The sequence below is a fragment of the Epinephelus lanceolatus genome, chromosome 18 (genome assembly GCF_041903045.1).
Source record: "Epinephelus lanceolatus isolate andai-2023 chromosome 18, ASM4190304v1, whole genome shotgun sequence".
In the NCBI taxonomy this organism is placed as follows: Eukaryota; Metazoa; Chordata; class Actinopteri; order Perciformes; family Serranidae; genus Epinephelus; species Epinephelus lanceolatus.
Window position 1 is genome coordinate 31,981,322 of NC_135751.1, and position 6,792 is coordinate 31,988,113.

A 6,792-nucleotide genomic window follows, 5' to 3' on the forward strand; every position below is an offset into this window, starting at 1 on the left:
TAACATGACTTAAACTAAAAATATTTCAGTTTTAAAAATCTTTTAAGGCTACATTGATTTTTATCTGTTGTGTTTATTCATTTTTATTTTATTGAGTCTTATCTACTTATTGTTGTAATTTTAAGTCATGCAAAACTGAAGTTATCATTTTTTATTTATCTTATGTTATTTTAGTTTTGCTTTGTGAATAACTTTGGACTACATTTGTATATGAAATGTGATGCTATGAAGTTAATTACATACCATTACATGTATTTTGATTAAGACAGTGACTGCAGCAAAGAGTTTTAAGTCATATAATGTGACTGAACTGTTACTCTAGTGCGTGTACCCAGGAGGCACATTTCTAACCAGCAACAGTTTTTTTTTTTTTTACACGTTATTTTATGCTTAATTCAATTTTATTTATTGAGTTATATAAATTGATTTTTTAACATTTTGTTTTGTTGTAATTTTTAGTCTTGCAAATTTTTATTAATTGTTGTTTATTTTTGTTTTTATTTTTTTCATGTTGTTTCAGTTTTGCTTTTGAAGCACTTTTAACACTTTCAAAAACATGAAGTTAAGTTGGAGTTGAATTTACAAAAGTCTGTTTGCAGCACACTGATAGTCTGAGATCCTACAATATAGAAAATCAGGAAGCTCTACCCAGGAGGCACATTTCTGCAACAGTTTTATTTATTTATTTATTTATTTTTTAACATTATTTTATCCTTTTTTTAAATTTTACTTTTGACTTTAATGTATTGATTTTTCTAAACATTTCAGTGTTATGTTGTAATTTTGAGGTTTGCAAAATTGTATTTATTGTTGGTTTTTTATGTTGTGTCAGTTTTTATTTCTGAAGAACTCTGGACTACATTTTTGTATAAAAGGATGCTATAAAGTTGAGTTGAATTTATAGAAGTCTATATACAGCAGAGTGATAGTTTGAGGTCATACAGTTGAGAAAATTAGGATGCTTTTAATGTGATCATGATATATATATTCTTATATATTATAATAATTACCCTTTTATGTATTTTGATCAAGATCCTGATTGCAGCAGAGCAGTTATAAGTCATAAATATAAATCTGACTTCACTGTTCCTCCAGTGAGTTAGTCCAGGAGACACATTTCTAACCAGCAAAAGCTTTTTTTGTTTTACTTTGGTTTGTTTTTCTTTATCCTTGGTTTTTCATTTATTTTATTTATTGACTTTTATGTATTGATTTTTTAACATTTTATTGTTTTGCAGTTGTAATTTGTAATCTTTGTAATTGTAAATGGAGTTTTATTGATTTATTTTTTATTTATGTTGCTTCAGTTTTGCTTTGTGAAGCACTTTGGACTACACGTTTGCTTGAAAGATGCTATCAAGTCAAATTTACAAAAGTCTGTTTACAGCAGACTGATAGTGTGAGGCCATCCAGTAAAGAAAATTACAAAGCCTTTAATAACATGATTATAGTTATACATACCATACCATACCATGTATTTTGATTAAGACATTGATTGCAGCAGAGACATTATAAGTATTAGCCTACTATAACTAAACATAATAACTGTTACTCCAATAACTTTGCCCAGTAGAGTCAATCATAGATAAATCAGGCCTCCCAGACACAGGCCCAGGGGGTCAAAGGGCAGTGATGAAATGCACTTTTGCTCAAGTACTGCTCTAAAGAACAATTTAAAAACTTGTAGCAACCAAAAGGACAAATGCAGAATAACTGTGCTGTCATCTTAACTTTCCTTTGTATAATAATTACATACAATATCTTATTATTTCTATTGTATGTGTCGAGAGGGTTAAGGCACCCTCTCCTCATTTTTAGCAGTACTGATGTTTAAAGTTGATTTTAAACCAACAGCAGCACTTTAGAGTAAAAACTAACCAGCAAATGCTGCTGATAATAAATCCATGGAGTCTTTCTATGATGGAAATTAAGATTTTAATTGATAATGACATAGATGACTGACTTTAGACTCGAGGGACTGTTGTTTGACTTGTCAAAGCTAAATTAATTTTAGATTAATGTATAGCTTCAGATTGGACTGCGCCTTCACATTGCAGGAGTTAAGTCTGTAATATTATGGCTTGCTTTTGCTGTTTATTTTTCACAACATACATTTTTTTTTTAAATTCAAAGTCTGATTATACTATTCTAATTCTGTGCCATAGACATGTGTGACATTGTTCCATTGTCCCTGTTTAGTTTTTTAAAGGATTCATTCTGCAAATGTACTGTATCACATTGATACTGCAGTTCTGTCCTGTCCAGTGACTACAGAATGACAGCACTGCAGCAGCCAATATCCAGGAACATTATCTTGTCAGAGGTATTTGCTGTCTCTTACTGCCTCACACTAGCCGTTCCAGCGAGATGCAGCTGGTCCTACATTGAGACTCCTGAAGCACCATCTGTGGGGGGTGTTGGGGGGATTCAAAGCGTCTGGATCTGGCAGCCTCCAAAAGGTAGTGGAGTCCAGCAGGGGACATCCTGAGAGGGGGAAGTGGAGTTCAGATAAGCTCTTTTTTTCTAATCAGCCTCAGGCACAAAGAAAAATGTTGCGATGAAACAAGCTGCTCTCAGCGACTGTCTCCCCAACAATTTGGGATAAAGAATTGAGCCACTTTAGTGCAACTGCACAGTTATTGTGGTCTTTCTTAGAAAATACTGCACATCTTGTGTAGCGGATTATGGCGCCAAACGACACGACTGTTGTGTGTTATTGTGGCTTTTTGACCTTTTTAAAGATCTGGTTTACACAGTTGGGCTGTAACTGTAATGTGATGGTCAAATAAAATCAAATCACTGAGAAAAAAATACAGAAAAAAATTCAGCCTGTGCGCCAGGACATATCTATTCCTGTAGGCCTTTCTCAGATTCTCTTCCTGTTTAACCGAGTGGGTGATTCTGGTTGTTTTCACCCAGGGTAAAAAAGTTAGGGTGTCATTTTCATTTGATACTCTAATTATGATCAAGGGCCATGAGAAGCATCCTTGACTCTATTATGACAACAGGGATTATTTTGAAATTCATACCCTGCCACATTCCAACGTCTACATGAAGCATATCACAAACACAATGACTCATCTATTTCCTCTGATTTAAATAATCACCTCCTCTCAGTTGTTTGGGATGATTGTAGTCCAGCAAAGTAAAATGTAAACAGTGAAGTTCACTGGGTGTCTCCTCACAGCGTGGCTCATCATCTCTCTGAGCTCATCATCCTTCCTCAGAATCCTCTTAGCGCTCCTGTCTAATTAACTCCTATAATGACTAAAGCATATTGGATGTATTTCTCTCCAGACTTCACAGTGACTCGGCACATCTCAGGCGCTGTTGAGCTGAAACCTCTGGTAATAACTCATGGAGATTATGCAACCATACAGTTTTTTATTCATGCATTGGTAATCCAGAGCATAAATAAACCTCTTTTCATCAGTTGTTCAGCTAAATAATAAAAGAGTAATGTGGACAGAAAGTAGGATCTGTTAAATAATGAACTATTGTTCATTACAAGCAATGGCTCATGCAACTACATGACTATATGACCTCCAGTAAGTGATTATTCAAACACAGATATCCACAAATATTTCACAAAACCCACACATATTGTAGTTTGTTTGTTCCCCCTTTGAATGTGACTTAAACTCTTAATGAGTAAAATGTGAGGCAGTAATGCTGATGAGGTTGCTTGTGGCTATTCAGCTCGGGTGATTACAGTTTCACTTGGCTCTCAAAACTTTTCTGTTTTCCTCTTCTGTTTCTGCAGGGAGTGCACTTCAGGGAAGAAGTCAATTTGAATTAAAATGAGACCATCTCAGAGAAAAAGAATAGACCAGGCTTTGAGGAATTTAAAATGAATTTCAGACGAGAACAGAATTTATCCAGAAGCTGCAGAGTTTAGCACTGTGAATTAGACCATTTAAAATTCAATTAAACTACCCTCTGACCCATTCCTACCCATGCCAATAGCCCTGAAAATATTAAATGTGTGTGTGTGTGTGTGTGTGTGTGTGTGTGTGTTCTTTCTGTTTTTCCATTTTACTTGAGAAGAATACTGAAGGTATTTTTCATAAACCAACCCCCAAGCAGTGATAGCATATGTGTAGGATGTGTAGATGTAGTCCGTGTAGTGTGTTCAAATGCAACTGACACAGGGTGACGTGAGGCGACGTAGACAACGCAACAGTTGGCTTTCGTCGCCAGTAGTTCTTTGATGTCGGTTTGGCGTGTCCCCACCTTAAAGAATAACTTTGGTATTTTTCAACCTGGGCTCTATTTCCCCATGTGTATGTGTGCGTATGATTCATAAGTGCAACTCGTTTTAAAATTGGTTCAGTATTGAGGGAGGCGGATGCAGCCGGCAGCCGCGAGGTAGATATGGGGGCAAATGCATCCCGTATAAGTTTACACATTAAAAGTGCTTTTTTTCGCCACTGACCGGTTCAGATCGCCAGTGCTATCTCTGTAAATAGCATAGGTTTCCCTTACCCTTCACTTCCTGTGGGCTGTGTGTGGCGTCATCTCGCGAGAGCTTTGCTTGATACTACTGAACCAATTTTAAAATGAGTTGCACCTATGAATCATACGCACACATACACATGGGGAAATAGGTCCCAGGTTATCCTTTAACAGGCCCACTCCTGCAATTGCCAAGGTGGAAAACTCAATCAGTTACCATAACTAAACTCTACTGACGCAACTAAACAACATGACTGTGATTTGATTGAAAGACATCCACGCTGGCCAGTAAGCAGTTATCACCCCCTGTGCAAACTTGCGAGTAAACAGAAAAGTTGAAACAGCTAGCTAAAAGTATTGAGTAAACAGTTAAAATACATAGCTAAGTAAACAGCTGAAAAAGCTTACAGTAATGGCTAACATGTTAACATAGTTAAAGTAATGGCTAAACAGTTGAAATAGCTAAACGTAATGCTAATACGCTAGCATAGGTGAAACTAATGGCCAATAACTTAACAAAGTTAAAATGAGCCCAAATATCTAAAAGTAATGGCTAATAAGTTAAAATAATTAAAAGTAATGGCTAAACAGTTGAAATAGATAAAAGTAATGGGCTAACAAGTTCACATAGTTAAAAGAAATGGGCAAACAGTTTAAATAGGCTAGCTAAAGGTAATGGCTAATAAATTATCATAGCTAAATGTAATGGCTAACAAGTTGACATTGTTAAAAGTAACGGCTAATAAGTTAACACTGTTAAAAGTAATGGCTAATAAGCTAGCATAGCTCAAAGTAATGGCTAAACAGTTAAAGTAACTTAAGGTAATGGCTTTTATTTCAACATAGCTAAAAGTAATGGCTAAACAAATGAAATAATTACAAATAATGGATAAACAGTTGAAATAGTTAACATTTGCTTGAAGTACCCAACTGATACACACACCAGGCAAAAAAAAAAACATGGAAGGCCTGCAAAAGCCCTGAGGCTAATTTGGCTCAAGATGCTGGTGTGTTGATCTTTATCATGCTTAATATAGAGGGAGGGGGAGACACAGAGAGCTCAATTGAAATCAAATTTAAAAGCATCACATTGCTTGGGTAAGAGTGTTATTATCAGAAGTGTCATTTCACTCGCCTTCATTTCTTATTGAAGTAAAAGGGTTGAACAAGAAAAGCTAAGAAAATCTTTTATTGTCGATCAAAGCTATTGTAGACTCACAAGTCAGTCTTTAGACGCTTAAGCCGGAGATCTCTGATTGTCTGGTGGCGAGACTAAAGCTATTGCATAGAAAATGCTGCTGTTATCATTAGTCATACTTCTACTGTTATTATACACATATGATTATTGTCACATATGTATACTATCAGATATTGATATATACTTTCAACATATTGTACCACAACAACCAGAATTATAATTATAATATTATTACTTTCATTAATGTTGTTGTAAGCTACTGTCATTACCGTCTGTCCTGCATCTCTCTCTGTCTCTGTCTCTCTCTCTTTCTGTCTCATTGTGTCATATGGATTACTGCTAACTTATCATGCTGATCTGCTCTGTACGTCATCTATTGCACGTCTGTCTGTCCTGGAAGAGGGATCCCTCCTCAGTTGCTCCTCCTGAGGTTTCTACCGTTTTTTTCCCCTGTTAAAGGGGTTTTTGGGGGAGTTTTTCCTTATCCGCTGTGAGGGTCCAAAGGACAGAGGGATGTCGTATGCTGTAAAGCTCTGTGAGGCAAATTGTGATTTGTGATATTGGGCTTTATAAATAAAATTGATTGCTTGATTGAAAATCACTCAGATTCTTGAGATTCTTGTTTGCCATGAAGGTATTTAAACTAGGAGGTAATCTGTCAGCCAGATGCAAAAGGTGAAGGTCTATGATGTGTGACATTAAATATGTTGAATAACAAGTAAAAATGGCAGGCACATTTAAAGTCAATTTCACTGAGGTATGTGTCTCTGGGACTTCAGCCTTGACTGCTTGAGTAGCTTTCAATGAGGTTTAATGGGTGCAATACTCTATCAGAGCACTGCTTTATTTTCATTGCATTGGATTATTCTGTCATTACTGCAGTGATCTATTCACTGAGAAAAAAATAATTAATTCACCATGCAAATCTCTACATAGAAAGAAACATGCAAACAAAGATGCACTTAGAGCGACAGCATAAAGGTCAAACTACAAGGAGCAAGCGTGGGAAGCCTATTAGCGATCAACCGCTGCCAGCTACTGAGATGGATTTGTTTTTTACTTGAGTGGGAGGGTGGAAGGTTAGATAGGATGACAGCTGCTGCAACATCAAGCCAGATAAACACCATTAACATGGTACA